A 15923-nucleotide genomic window follows, 5' to 3' on the forward strand; every position below is an offset into this window, starting at 1 on the left:
GTGATATGACATTGTGCCTTTATAAAACAGCACAAGACTGTATTTAAGTAGCCTATAGCCATTCTGTTGTGCTGCGTGAGCATGGTGATCTGGTGTTGTCTCCAAAATAAAAGCTCAAGGGTTTATTTCTTGCAAATGAAGATATTCATTTTCATTTATACAGTACATTTATAGACTAGGCCTATATGGATTTTACATCATAGGAATAATTACATAAAACATTATTACAATCGTCTGGTATCCTAAAACAGACTGAGACTTATATCATAACTAAAAAGATGTTTGATCCCTCTTTAATGTCCAGGTACAAGTCGAGGCTTTTCCTTTGTTCAATGTCACAGTTCATGGGTTGAAGCCGGTTAAAGCTCTTAATTTTGAGCTCTCAAAGTGCACCAGATTGATGCATTTAACCTTAAAATGTACAAAATTTTCTTGCGGGGGAGCATGCCCCAGAACCCCCTAGGGACAGAGGTCTCAACATAGTTTTACAAAATCATATGGGAAAGAACAATAATCTATGAACTTTACTCCCAAAACATTTTTTTTAAATCAGTAAAACTGTTAGCCTGCCAAATTAAAATTGGAAAAACTATACATTTGGCCTACAAGACATTGTGCCCAGGGGACATTGTGCCCAATGGTGCCAAATGGAGGTGAAAAGGGAATAGAAGGGCAGGAGTCTTTTCAATAGCCTTACCTAATCCTTACTAATGCTGTGCTGATGACTTTACCTACAACACACTGTCAAACAGATGGAGCAGTCTCATCTAATGAAAAAAAAGAGCATCCAGTCTCAGCTAAAATATTCATCAGTTCGAGTGCAGATCAAAGCAAGGTTTGGGGCAAGAAATTAAACTGAAACAAAAACAAAAAGTCTTGGTTTGCTTTGCTTCTCTCTCTCTCTCTCTCTCTCTCTGTTTGTCTGTGTGTGTGTGTGTGTGTGTGTGTGTGTGTGTGTGTGTGTGTGTGTGTGTGTGTTTGCTCAGATTTGACCTTTGACTATGTTTTGACCTATTCTCATTTAATAGAAAATAAAGATTTGATGGTCTATTTTTCAGTGGTATGGTCTATATGTCACAGGCTTGAGCAGAACTTATGGTATCACAGGAAAATACAAGTTGACGTTTAGGCCAGCTGAAAGATTTAATCTCTGAAATGTAAATCTTTTGCTTCTCCAGATGCATCACATACACTTTAAATTCATATGTTTCTTTATGAGCCAGAGACGATTTAATCAAATCCATGCTGCTGACTGAAATCTCAAAAGTGGCACAGTAGCAGGACAAAATGAGGGTGATACGTTTCAATGTCTGTAACTCAGAGATTTTTAAAGCTGGGTGTCTCAAACTTTTATATACTATACCCATACTTACTGTATATGCTTCAAAATATATCCTAACCTCCCTACACTGTGTAAATTAACGTCAAATGCAAAACTTAAAACCTACACTTACTACAGTATTTGCATGGGTTGCAATACCATTAGAAGACATTTTATATTTTTGTGCAATGAATTTATTACAGTAAATGTTATAAAGGAGTCTTCCTACGCAGTTATAAGAAAAAAAACAAACAAACCGGTGAGTAGGGGAGAAAACAAGGGCATTGGTCCATCTTAATGCAGCTTAGTGAACTGTGATTTCAGAGCCTGGAGCAAAAGGCTCGCTCATGGACTGATGCAGTCTGCATGGAAGCCAGTGCATTGGAGAGCGGAAGGATTCGGAAAGCTCAGGTGGAGATCTCTCATGTGTGTAATTTGTGGCCTTGATACAGTATTGATGAAACATGGAGGCAGACGAAAATGAGGTTCAAAGGTTAAAGTAGCGGAGATTTGAGTCCAATGAAAGCCCAATGAGTCTCAGCCAGACAGCTTGATGGGATTCAGATTGCAGGCAAGGATGAATGCAGTTCATCTAAGGTTAGTGAAGGGGTTTTGAGACATTTAAAACATCAAAATTATAGCATTCTTGATTTTTTTTCTCCCATAAAAAATCTAAGATGTGCACGAGGGTCTGCTAGGGTCCGCATGACATGTTAATCATTATCGGTGTGTGTAAGCAGAGGCTCTTTGCGGACATCCGGGTGCCTCCCATTTTTTTTTTTGACCTGAAATCATTGTTGTATCCATGACAATGGGAAAAAAATCGGCATAAAGCTTACACATTTACCCAAATTATCTAATTAGCTAATTTGGGCGGGTTTGTCCCATCCCCAATGTCACTTCTCTTTCTATTATGGCACTGGCGAGAACATTGATCTCCTCGGTTGTGAACCAATTGTGTAGCGAACGCACCTCGCTATAGTACGAACACTATTATAGAATTACGTCAAGAAACGTGTGCACCTCGTTCATCATGCTCTCAGTGGCGGAGCCAGAGGGGGGTCCGGGGTGGCACTGGACACCCCTGACATACGATTGGCCACCCCGGGTGCCACCCCAAAATTTTATTGGCAGTTGCTGATGCTGATTTAAAAAAAAAAAAAAAAACGTTCGTCAGCACGCGCGCATTTTCAAACAGACGAGCAGCAGAGGACGAGAGATGGTTGCAAGTCAGGATACGTCTTCATCTTCACAGAAGAAACATCATATTTGAAGTAAGTTTTAGCATCAGGGTTGTTTACTCCGAATACATTAATATACGCATACAGTAGGCAACCATGCCGTGATGCGTTCTGGGTGCGTTTCCCGAAAGCATCGTTGACCAACTATGGTCGCAAGTCGGTCGTTAACGGCATAGTTCAATGACAACGATATTTTTGTTAGCAAACTAAAAGTGTTCGTAGAATTTGTATAATTGTTCTTTTTACCTGGGTGCAAAAAGGCAGCTGGAAAATGAATTAAACGTGTAGTGCTAGAATACTTTCCAAGCCATTACATTGAGTATTATAAATTCAGACGTTTGTGATACATAAAAAGAAAAAATAAGATTAACTTATCTTTTAAAATTGGACACGGAGCAGTTTTTTATATAAAAAAATAAAACAAGATTATCTTTTAAAATCGTCCATTTTTCCTGTGCGTGAGACTGGAAAACCCGTAGTGGATGAAGGCGGAGTGATAACAGAACGCTTAGAGTGCAGAGAGGAACGGGCTTTGGCTCCAGTCCTGGCTTTGCGTCCGCGCTGTTAGGAGCTCAACATCTGTCTCGTATGCACGTTCGCTCTAGATTAGAGGATATTTTAACTAATTTGCGGTAAAACTAGTCGATCACGAGTGGCTCAACGGGTGGAACTATAGATAAAATCATCTTTTCAGGTATTTTAGTGACCGGCTTGACACTTAAGCATGAGAAATCGGGGGTGTAGCGTGAGAATTGTCTCACACTCAATGCGTGAGAGTTGGCAGCCCTGCACACTGCCCTACAAAGGCAAAGCGCAGTAACTAAAATTACATATGATATTTGGTCAAAAATGAGTTAAGACTTGTAATGGGCTTTATGACATGTCTGCCTTGTGAAAAAATATCTGGGTTAAATTATGTCCTGTTTCGGAGATGCATTACCACATAATCTACCCATAACATGTTTGACTGGCTGGTATAAAAAAAAAAAACTTTAAAGGCATTTTTCTCCGTTTCTTCATCAGAACCGCAGAATTATGTTTTAATTGATGGGCACTAAAATTTGTTTAAATTTTGAAGTAGATGTCTGCTTGATGACTGCTGTATCTAATTAAAAAAAATGTTTGTAAATGTGATTTTTTTTTTTTTTTTTGTAAATAAACATAGCAGTTCAAGACCGACACATGCTACTGTATCTTATCTCCTTGGTGCTTCAGCTTTGTTTTCTGCTAATATTTTGGATGTTCAACACTTATTACAAACAGAGTGACCCAATTACTTCCACTGTGTGTGTGTGTGTGTGTGTGTGTGTGTGTGTGTGTGTACCCCCAAAAATAGCAGTGGCCACCCCCTGGCCACCCCATGTATAAAACTCTAGTTCCGCCACTGCATGCTCTTAAAGGGAATGTGATATGACGCTCTTATTGGTTTGTTTCAGTTACGCCCAAACACCTATGAATGATGAAGCTACTTCCGACCAACCCCTTTTAAATTTAATCGGACGCAAGAGTCAATTATCCCGCCGGTAAAATAGCAACAGCCCCCAAGACCTGCCCACAAAGTTACTTGCGCTTAGCGCTTGATACTTGCAGTTCAGATTGTTAAAATAGGGCCTGTTGTCTTTTATCTAGTTGATGTGGGGGCTCTGTCACATTTGCATGTATCGCCTCAGATCATAAAGATATATTGCTCGTGCCTGGGTGAATAGTATTTTTTGAGTTTTGTTTAAGACGTGCTACAAAAAAAAAAGTTCATGGTGAGGGATTGCCAGAAAGTACACCCTGTTTATTTTCTTTATTTTACAAAGCACAATGTTTTGTTTCGATTGTAGTGGACACATAAGAAAGAAGAGATTCAACTGTTTATTTCTGAAGTCTTTATGACAAAATAACAGAGTATTTTAAGTCTATTTTGCTGCTATGTAAAAAAAATTGAGAAATGCACCACGCTTTTGCCAACCCCAGAGGGTTAAAGACATTCTGCCTGTGTATTTCTGAGAAGGGTTGTATGATAGATTCAGCTGATAGCCACAAACACTGTTGTGACGTGTTTGGGCTTCGATCACGCTCAGATGGTGTTTGTGGATGCATCATGTTCTCACAGAGGGAACATGGCCATCGTAATGTTAGGGTCAAAACTCGATGAGCTCATTAGAGCAAGCGTCCCCTCAACCACACCCCGCTGTATTCTCTCCACGTGAGAGAAAACTTTGACTGGTGGCCAGGGTGATCTGAGGCTGGTGTCTAACAAAACCGACGAAATATCCTTGGTCCACACCCCCCTTTTTCACATTGCAAGATTTCGTCTGTGCTGCCACCCTCGGGTGTGCTAGAATAACGAGTGTGTAATAGCATAACGATATCTGATGACAATCAGTAGCTGATCATAATCCGTTGCCGCTGATAACAATCAGTAGCTGATCAGCAACCCCGCACACACACATGCACAAACACATATTGTTGTGTTAAACAGATGCCTCCACCACGGGCTGGGGTGCCATGTGCAATGGACATGCTGCCGCGGGCTCCTTGATAGAACCCCAGCGCCTATGGCATGTCCATTGCCTCGAGTTGCTTGCAGTATGTCTCACTCTGCACCGCTTCCACGCATTGCTCAAGAACCAGCACGTACTAGGCCTATCAGACAATACTGTGACAGTAGCATACATCAGCCAATGAGGTGGTCTACGCTCTCGCCGTTTGTCACAACTTGCCTGTCTCCTCCTCCTATGGAGTCAGAAGCATCTGAGGTTGCTTCGAGACATTTATATCCCGGGAGACCTGATCTAAGCCCACAAGCTCTCAGGGCTTCAGCTTCTTTCAGGAGAATGGAGACTCCATCCCCAGTCGGTTCAGCTGATTTGGGTTCAGTTCAGGGTAGACCTGTCCCATTGCGACCTGTTTTACTCCCTGACCGAGGGCACGCTCGGCACGGACACACTGGTGCACAGCTAGCCGTGGGGCCTCCACAAGTATGTGTTTCCCCCAGTGAACCTTCTTGCACAGACCTCATTGGCCCAGCCGGACCTGGTTCTCCGAACTTTTACTCCTCACGACAGCACCTCCCTGGCCAATTCTTCTGAGGAATGACCCTTTCTCAGAAATGGGGTACTCTATGGCACCCTCATCCTGATCTTTGAAACCTCCATGTGTGGCTCCTGGATGGGACTAGGCAGGCTTGAGTACCCTACCACCAGCGGTCTCCATTGGCTCGTTTTGTAAGACTCGAAGTTGAAAGGGTTTATAAGCGAAACCCTGTTTCGTCGTCACAATGTAACATCTCCGTTCCCTACTCAGGGAACAATGGTTACATCCGTAACCGAGACGTTCTCTGTTATTAATATTGAGTTTTTAGTTCATTCTGCATCATGCAACTTTTGTTGGTTAAATTTAGTACATACTCTACTGTTACAGTTGCGACCACAGATATAACATTTAAATGAATAGTTCACCCCAAAACTGTTTAGAATGACATGGAGGTGAGTAATCTTTCAAAGTAATCTCGTTAAAGTAATAAATAATCCTGTACTTTAAAGTCCCTGTAAAGTCAAAATTAAGTTTGTGTTCTGAGTCTGTCATACCACACAAAAATGTGATATTAGCCACCCAGCCAAATTTGGATGATAAAAAGCCGGCAATTCAGCAGTTCTCTCTGTTCTCAAATGCTGGGGGCGTGTCCGCTGGCTGCGCTGAAACCACGCCCACTCGCGGGAAAGCTGTCGACAGTGATATTAGGTGAAACTGCTGTCGGAACGGGAGGATGAACGCTGAGGCGGAAGATAGTCGTTTCGGCCCCGTTCACCAGCAGCATCGGATTGTCAGTGAATGCCAGTTCTCTCTGAGGAAAGTTTATAAAACGATCCTGTGTAAAATGATCACTACAGAGGCGGGTGTTGCTGTCAGTGGTCCTCAGGTCTTCATCAAGGTTGGCTCTACACAAAATTGATTCACCTCTTCTTGATGTGATCGCTTTAAGGAAATTTAAATAAACACACCGATCTATTTTGTACATGATCATCCAGGTGGTAGCCTATGTATTTCCTTGTCAAAGGCATAGCAAGCTAGCAAACTGTAGACTGTAGTAACTAATAGTACTGACAGTAACGCGATTGAGCGGAGAATGCAAATGTGCTCTATTGTTAGGGGAGATCAGCCCCTGTCTATGGATCAGCCAACGTGCATCATCAAGTTGGGGCGTGTCCACGAGCTCTTGGGCTCCAGTGCGTCATCGAGCCCTGTTTTAGCCCCGCCCAAAAAATCCGTAAAACTAGCAAGGGTGAAAAACTGTTGAACGGTCTAACTCCGTATTACAGAACTTAACAGTTCACAGTCTTTGTAATATGTTTTAGCAATACATTTGTAACATTTATAATGTGTTTAGAATTTTTTTGTTGAATTGCCTTTACAGGGACTTTAAATAAACCACAACTTTCATAAACATATTTCATCTGTTTGTTTGTTTTTTCCCCAGTGCCCAATATAATTCAAGATACAAATTGAATGATAATACAGTAACTTCAGTTAAGCGCTAACATTTATCATAATCTTTGAGCTGGACATAAGATGGAATTAACATTTTGGCGGGATATGATCATTTGCTTCCCTGGCAAAAGTTTTCAAGACATTTAGAAAAGTTTTAGAGTTTTTGACCCAGGGTATCCAGGATTTCATGTATTATTTTCAAAGTCGAAAGGCTGAAATATCCACCTTCCTCAGACAACAGGGGCACTCTGTCCATTCTATGGATAATCCCGGGCCACAAATCTATAACACTCATTCTGAACACTAAGTACAGAGCCACTGTTGATGGTCAGGTAATTTAAAAGATTGCAAAGCCCCACGGTTGCACTTTATGGAGCCGTAAATCTCCAGAGATCTACATGAGGCAGCTCAGGCAGATTGCCCACCTATATTTCAAAGTCCAAGATGAACAGAAGCAGTCTATTCCTTTTATTGTGATTTAAAGCCATCAAACTCAACAGAGTCTTTGCTACAGTTACTCATACTTCTCCCATTTTCCCCTCTTTTTTTCTTTTTTGATGTGATGATGACACGGTTTCTTCATAATGGCTCATGGATCAAACAGACCTCAATCACTTCTATTCCCACACCCTCTCTCAAATTCTAACCAGTATGGTCCAAAAAACGAAGAATTATCCTCTGCTACCGCACACAAACATACCTAAAAATAGACTGTGGCTCAGTGCGGCAATTATTTATTGGGTCAGTCCGGTGGGGGCCAGCTAGCAGCCACACTTGGATATTAGAGCACGGACCCTGGACTGCATTCACAGTGGAGAAGAGCATTTTACAGCTAACAAGCCCTATGGGAGAAAAGAGCAAGTATTGATTAAGTGAATACTGCTGCTGCTTTTGGTCATTATATTGTGTTCGATAAAATATAGTGGGAGCTGGCTCTGGCAGAGGATGGCCCACCAGTGAGGTGCTGAGACAGCAGAGTAGATAGTCTCCGGTACTTTTCATCTCTGTCTCTGTCAGCAGCAAAGTCTTCTGGGAAAAAGGACATTTTTGCAAAATCAAATCATGAACCAAACTCAAATCATTATATTAGCAATTTGTTTAATTAATCGGATAAAGAGCTGACACATACATTGTTATGTGCATTTTATTTGACTAAACGATACAGTGTACATGCTGTATGTAAATTAGGGCTGTTAATTGAAGGTATAATTAATATAAATTAGTGCTGTCAAACGATTAAAATATTTAATCGCGATTAATCGCATCAATGTCATAGTTAACTCGCGATTAATCGCACATTTTTATCTATTCTAAATGTATTTTGATTTCTTTTTGTTACATTATTTTTCTAATTTTAATGCTCTTATCAACATGGAAAAGTGGATTGGCTTGTTTAGAGCAAATGTTTTTTTTTATTATTATTGAAAATAACATTGGAATAGTGTTCAATTTCACACTAACATATAAATTATCTCTCACACAATGTAACACTGTCTATCAATAAAAGGGTGAAAGAAATACTGACGAGGTCCTGATATTGACGAGGGGGTGGAGAATTTGCATCATCTGTGTGTGTGTGTGTGTGTGTGTGTGTTTGCTTGACCATCATCATGTTTCAGACTGGACGTGCTGCGATGATGATAGCTCAGTTCACAACGACAAGACACACAGATCACTTTGGTCTTGTCAATGGGACAATTTGGCAACTTTTTAAAAGTAAACTTTCCATTCAGAATCCAATTGGCATCCATTTCGGAGTCTCGCGCTCGTCATCCACTCAAAACGTAACCTTACTATTTGGCTGGCTCGCAAGCCGAAACGAGTGTGTGCGGCACAAAACGTCCTCGCGCTGCGCTCTGAAACCCATCCATTTCAATGGCTTGCGCCGCGCGAGGACGTTTTGTTGCTTCTTCGACCAAAAGTGCAAGACCAGAAATGAAACAACAGGCACGCCGCAAACACACGTTTCAGCTTGCGAGCCGGTTTTGAGTGGATGACGAGCGCGAGACGCCAAAATGGATCAGGACGCATGCCGCGTCCTGTTGCAAAAGCATGTGAAAAAACTACAAAGTTTGCTAGGACAAAAAGACCGCTAATCGCGCGATAAAAAATAACGCCGTTAAAATGGATTTACGTTAACGCCGTTAATAACGCGTTAAACTGACAGCCCTAATATAAATATGAAAATGTTCCCTGAGAGGGAACAAGATGCTGCGTTGGAGACGCAGTGGGAACGCTCTGTGTGATTGCGTTGGGAAGCACATGTATAAACAGTCCAATGGAAGAGCGAGACGTCAAAGGCAGGTGATGCCATAGACCAGGAAACTATAAAGCACCCCCGAAAACAGACCACGACAGCCTTTAAAAAAACCTGAAGCAAGTCGATCAGGGCATGCAGGAAGTATGGAAGGCGAATGCAGCGTCTCGTTCCCTGTCAGGGAACCAGGGTTACATCCGTAACCTGAGACGTTCCCTTTTAAGGTTTTCAAGGTGTTGACGCGGTGGGAATCCCTACACCATAATGAGAAATGCCTGTTCTGTGTGAAGTCCTTGCACACACTAAGAAGCGAGCAACCTAGCCCCAGGAGTGGAGAGGTCTAGGTAATAAAATCTGACAAATGTATGCGGAGAGGACCATCCTGCCACATTACAAACATCAAGAAGGGAAACACCCAAAATTAAAGCCATAGGGGCGGCCATGCTCCTCGTAGAATGGGCCCGTACAGCCATAGACGAAAGCTGTCCGGCCGCTTCATAAGCCAATGAGATAGTCTCAATTATTCATTTGCTCATTACCTGTTTAGATGCAGGGCACCCTCTCTTGAGTGACTCAAAGCAGACAAATAACTGCTCAAAGTTACACCACAGGGCAGCTCTGTGAACGTAGGCATCCAGTGCCCAAACTGGACATACACTCTCAGAAATAAAGGTACAGTGAGGGTACAATTAAGTACTTTAAGGTACAAATTTCACAAATGTGCCAGCAAAGGTACAGACATGTATCCAGCTGAGTACAAAAAAGTACCTTTCCAAAGAAAAGGGGTACACAATGAAATGTGCATGGTGAAAGGTACATATAGGTACCCTTTGTCATATATAAAGTAATTAAGATATAACATTCACAAAATGTACCATTAAAGGTCCTATCGTGTTCCCATGGGGTACTAAGAAGTACCTTTCATGTACACATCCTGTAGGGTACCAAAAGTACCTTTTTCAAGTCAAAGGGTACACTTCCAGTGGGGTACTAAAAAGTACTTTTCAAGTAACAGGGTGCAGAATCCTCTGAGGTAGCAGTTACTTATGTGTGCCTTTTCTAAGACTGATAGAGCCTTTGTCATAATTTGTAAACAAATCTACCGAAGAGAAATAGAGTATTTCTCTCTCCCCCACCTCTGCCTGCTGCGCTGTGGCCGTACAGTACATGTGGTCTGCTGAGATCTTCCGTACTGCTGAGATCTTCAGATTTAATGTCTTCTTTTGTCTTCAGGTGATTTAATCTAAGACTGTGTCTAAAGTCAGTTGTAGTTCTTCGAAAAAGTCGTCTCTTTTTCCATTCTCTTCTTTCCTTCAGTGATTCTGCTTGTTAACAGGCCTATTAAGGTTGAGATGACTCCATGTTTAATATACACAGATTTTGTGGCTCAGATAAAGTCAAGTTCTGGTTTATTTCTTTGCTCTTGGCTGACATGTGGCGTTGCTATGGCCTGCTTGTGGCCCAGATCCGGAAAACAGGAGTGGGCCACCCAAGGGCCGTCATTCCATGCTGAATGTGGGCCAGATCCACATCCCACAAGTGCCAGATGTGGGCCGGATCTGGGCTGAAACAATGTTGCTATGTGGGTAATTTGCAATTAATTCTGGACACCATTATTTAGCTTTTTCAAGTGTGTTTGGTTTGGGTTAGAGCACTTTTAGGCACACTTGCACTTTAGAACTGGAGTTGAAGTGCCCTGACATACACAAAATAAATGTTTTAATTTTGTGTCTGTACAGTTGCTTTTGAATAGCTGCCTATGGGGGTCAAATTGACCCACAAACATTACAAACGTAATAGTATTTTTTATTTTTTATTTTTTTTGCATATATGTAAAAACACATCAGTATGTTGAAACTTTGCATGCATGTTCATGATAATAAATGAGAAAAGTCACAAAATATCAAGAAAAAAATAGGTTAACCAGTATTTCCAACAACTAGAAAATCTAAAAGGGTCAAATTGAGGCGTAACATAACACAAGGGTTAAAATCAATAATTAATAATCATTATTAATATTGGTTATGAGTACAGTAATTACAATAATAATAATAATGCAAGAATGCATTCATTGTGAGCAGTCATATAAATTATATTTATAATATGAAGTAATTCTTTAAATTAAAATACTTAATCAACTAACAGCACTTGTAAATCCATTGAGTGCTTGAACACAGTGAAAATTGATGAACATCTTCAATCCATGATCACAGGCAATCCATTCATCAAGCAGGCAGGTGGAGAGAATGTTCTAGGTCAGCGGAGCTACTAGGTGGTGATCCGACAGCGAATGTCAGGCCTCCAACAACAATTACAGTGATTAGCCGAGATCTGCGAGTGTCATCTGACAGGCCCTGCTAATGAAGCATGAAGACAGGTTGTGTGAGATGAAAGAACAGGCCTCTGTTCCAGTCTGCCTTCTATAACCTGACAGCCCAACTGAGGAGTGACAGCTCAGGATTCGGCCAACATATATGTCTCCTCGTTTCTTTCTCTCATGGGCTCTGACCCAATGGAAACACAGTATCAATGTGCTCTTAGATTTCAGTTTGTATCTCAAATCTTAGTACCATTAATGACATATCAGCAATCAATCCTGACCTGTCTCCTTCACAAGGAGGATGGATCGTAAAGCAGACATTTCGGTAAAGTGACTGTTCAACCAAATCCAAAGGCCAGTCTCGAGAGACTTGTTCACTTAGTAGATTTTCTGGTAGCATGGAAGTTACTGCCAAATATATCTCATTGGGTCCTGCATACAATAGAAAAGGGTTACAGAATTCTGTTCGGTTCTCGACCGCCCAGATTTCTATAGGCGTCCTCCCTATGGTGGTCGTCCCCGAGCAGGCTCAGGTTATGGAGCAGGAAGTACAGACTCTTCTACGAAAGGGGGCTATTTAAAGGGTTCTTCCTCCCGTTCTATTCTAGATCTGCGCCAACAAAACTGCAGGTTTCAGAAACTCAAGTTCAAGATGCTTACACTCAAACAGATCATGTCACAGATTCAGTCCGAGGACTGGTTTGTCACAATAGACTATACTTCAAAGTATCCATCCATCCCAAATACAGGAAGTTCAGCGTCGAGATGTTGTTCTGTCCCACATAAAGATCCTGGGGTTAAGGATCAACGCCAAGAAGAGTGTGAAACCTGGGTTCTTAGCCCAAGGCCCAGTGCTAGGGTCTTCTTGTTGTCATGTAACACTTCTTGTTGTCCGCTAGCTTCCGTTATTGTTAGCACAACACACTAGTAACGCGCTAGCCTGTTAACGCGCCACCTGTTCATATGTTTAGTATAGCCTTCTCCGATGGCAATATAGGATATTCATGTGATAAATGCAAAGAATTGAAATGCAAAGATTTAATTGAGAATGGTAAGAATGCTAGATATTTAAATAGTATATTGAACTCTTTACATGATTCGGTTCTGGCTGAAGTGGTGACAGTTAGGGATCGCCACTCTAGTCACAGATCAAAGAACCACTCTTCCGTTCCGATTCCTATAACAGATAAATTTGCCCCACTCAGTGAAACACCCACTTAGGATTATGGTCACATAATGGTCATCATAGTCACATGTTTGTCGGGAGCCAGAGCGTTTGACATCACAGCAAATTTAAAAGTGCTGGCTAATGCTATTTGTAAATTCTCTAAGATCATTATTCATGTCGGCAATAATGATGTTAGACTCCGCCAGTCGGAGATCACCAAAATTAATATTAAAGAGGTGTGTGAAATCACAAGTACGATGTCAGGCACTGTAATTTGCTCTGGCCTCCTTTCTGTTTGCAGGAGTGATGAGATAGTTAGTAGATTGTGTTCATTAAATCACTGGTTGTCTGAGTGGTGTCCACAAAATAATGTAAAATTCATAGACAATTGGAAAACTTTGGGGGGCAAGCCTGACCTGTTGAAAAGAGATGGTATTCATCCCTCCTGGGATGGTGCTGCTCTTCTCTCTAGTAATTTGGCTCATGGTCTTAAAGATAAAACATACAAATTTGGCATCAGGTCAGGAAGCAGACAGACTGGCTAAAGCGTCCTCGTGTCACCAAGGTTAGATAAATCCCATCACATAGAGGCTCTTTCACCTAGATATCATATAGAGACTGTGTCTGTTCCCTGAATTTGGATATCCAAAAAAACATCAGATTAAAAATTGAATTAATGTTCAACAATTAAAAAACAGTTATAATACACATGAGCAAATGATAAAGCTTGGGTTTCTGAATATTCAATCGCTTACATCAAAATCGCTCATGGTTAACGATATGATTTCAGATTAGAATCTAGATGTGCTGTGTTTGACAGAAATGTATAGTAATTTATGATAATATCCTCAAAACAACTAAGAAATCTAGTTTTAAATTAAGTTATTTTGAAGTATTGGTGCTTATTGTATGTACAGGCCACCTGGGCACCATAAAGATTTTATCAAAGAATTTGCGGCCATTGACATCTTATCCTCTGGGGGAACCCCCATTGAGATAGCTGATCGGTCCATTACAGAGGGACCAGCATGCTCAACAGGAATTCCATCAGCTGCAGTGTGATGGAGGAGTGAGGAGCCGACAGGGAATGGTTACTGGGTGAGACATCCATCATTATCCTCCGATTACGCATCCCATACGGCACCCGGGGGTGGGGCATGGTAATGGGGACTCGCGCTTCGCGAACGAAGGCGAGTCTCAATCTCAACACCGTGACAGTCATATTCCTGCAATGAGAACATGAGCCATCCACAAATGCTGCCTCAGCATGCTGAAAATATATATATATATATATATATATATATATATATATATATTCATATAAATTCATAGCTCAAACATGCAATGCAACAATTGTGACTGTCAGACAGGAAAAGGGAACGACCGCATCCAGAAACGCACAGGTGTCTGTTTTTTTTTTTTGTTTGTTTTTATTTTTTAAAAGATGGCCATATTGACGCAAACGCACTTGTGTTGCTCTTTCAAAAATGGGACCTGTCACCAGTGCCGGAGCACACAGTAATGACCACGGACACACTGAATTCAGAGAAAAGAAAAAACTGTGAAGCACTCACTTTTACGCCCTCAACCGGCCGTTAAACAAACACAGAAATTTGCTTTGCTGTTACTGTAAAAAAGCTGTTGAGAGCTCAAAGCTCAAAGCTCGTGACCACTGCTGCACTGCACTGTAGAAACCAGCAGCAACGAATAAAGTCTTTTCAAAAGAACAACGACACATTCGCTCGTTGAAAACAACAGCATTCTTCAGAGACATCAATACAAAGCTCCGAAGTGAAAGGCAACTAGTGTGTGCATCCAATTCCGTATTTATACCCGTGCAGGGGCGGAGTGTGTGATGCGAATCACGCACACGCCAATTACATTGGCTCGTTCAATAATACTCGAAGAACATAGGCTCTCTGACGCAATCCCCATTCAGTCGACCATCAACTACGTCTGACGTTATCGACTGAGAGGGACCCAAGGTTACACACGTAACCTGAGACGTTATAATGATAAATTTCTATTTCAAATAAATTCTGTTCTTTTGACCTTTTTATTCCTTAAAGCATCCTGAAAAAAAGCCCAAGAGACTTCTTTCAAATAATAAAAACATCTTACCGACACACCAACTTCTGAACAGTAATATATTTTTTTAAGTGGATATTCATATTTTGCATTGTTGTTTGAAATTGTAAGTATTATATTCACGTAATGAATGTTTACTTTTACTCCACCCTCACTCTCACTATCATCACCATTTCCCGTGCACACGCTTTGCTGGTTTTGGTTCTAGAGATTGCCCACTTCTAAGCCACACCCATTTCTTGTTCTATATGATTACAAATTATTTTGAATTTAGAATACCAAACTAATACAGAGATACAGATTGTGGCATGGCTCCACACCTTTTGTTATGACCCACCTTGAGCGCCCTTCACCATAATAGTGGTGCCTTTGTACTCTGAGAGCAGATGAGGACTTTTACATGTTGCACTGATGGATTAAATTATATATGTTTTAGATGCAGATTTGAATGATTATTTTAGAATGCAGGGAGATGGAGCTGGAATTGTCTTAGCCTTTGTAACAGACATGCGAAAGTAATTCATGCAAAATCTCATTGCACCTTTATTTGGGAGTCAGACACCCAAATTACTTATGAATAGCCCATCTAGAGAGAGCAAACATCTCAAGCTGACAGCCTCATGAATAACCCAAATGAAAATGGAGCCAACTATTTGTGACCTTTGCTGTCCTGGAAAACATGGCTCTATTTGCAAGCCAAAGGCATTTCCTCCTTTCAACGTATGTAAAATGGATTTCAGGAAGCCAATTAAATTTTTTATATTTTATGAGGTGATGCAGAAAGTGATTTTTTAAACATTCCTGTGTCTTTTGAACAATTGCAAGTCATTTGTTTTTAAAATGTTTTGATATTGTCTGTGAAAAGTGTAAAGTCTTTTATCCTTGTTTATTGGTGTTTAATAATAATAATAATAATAGATTTTATTTATAACGCACTTTTCATTCCAAAGAATCCCAAAGTGCTACATAAAAAGTACAATAATAATAGCTACAAGATACTAAAAACAATAAAACAATAAGACAATCAGCATATAAAAGCCTTTCTAAAT

The 15923-nt window shown here is 40.9% G+C and overlaps 1 pseudogene; it reads left to right on the forward strand.

The window, feature by feature from the left end:
* Positions 1–12581: 12581 nt before the first annotated feature.
* Positions 12582–13331, forward strand: LOC148982009 (uncharacterized; annotated as a pseudogene).
* Positions 13332–15923: the final 2592 nt, after the last annotated feature.

The sequence above is a fragment of the Pimephales promelas genome, chromosome 3 (genome assembly GCF_988280905.1).
Source record: "Pimephales promelas chromosome 3, fPimPro1.hap1.1, whole genome shotgun sequence".
NCBI lineage: Eukaryota > Metazoa > Chordata > Actinopteri > Cypriniformes > Leuciscidae > Pimephales > Pimephales promelas.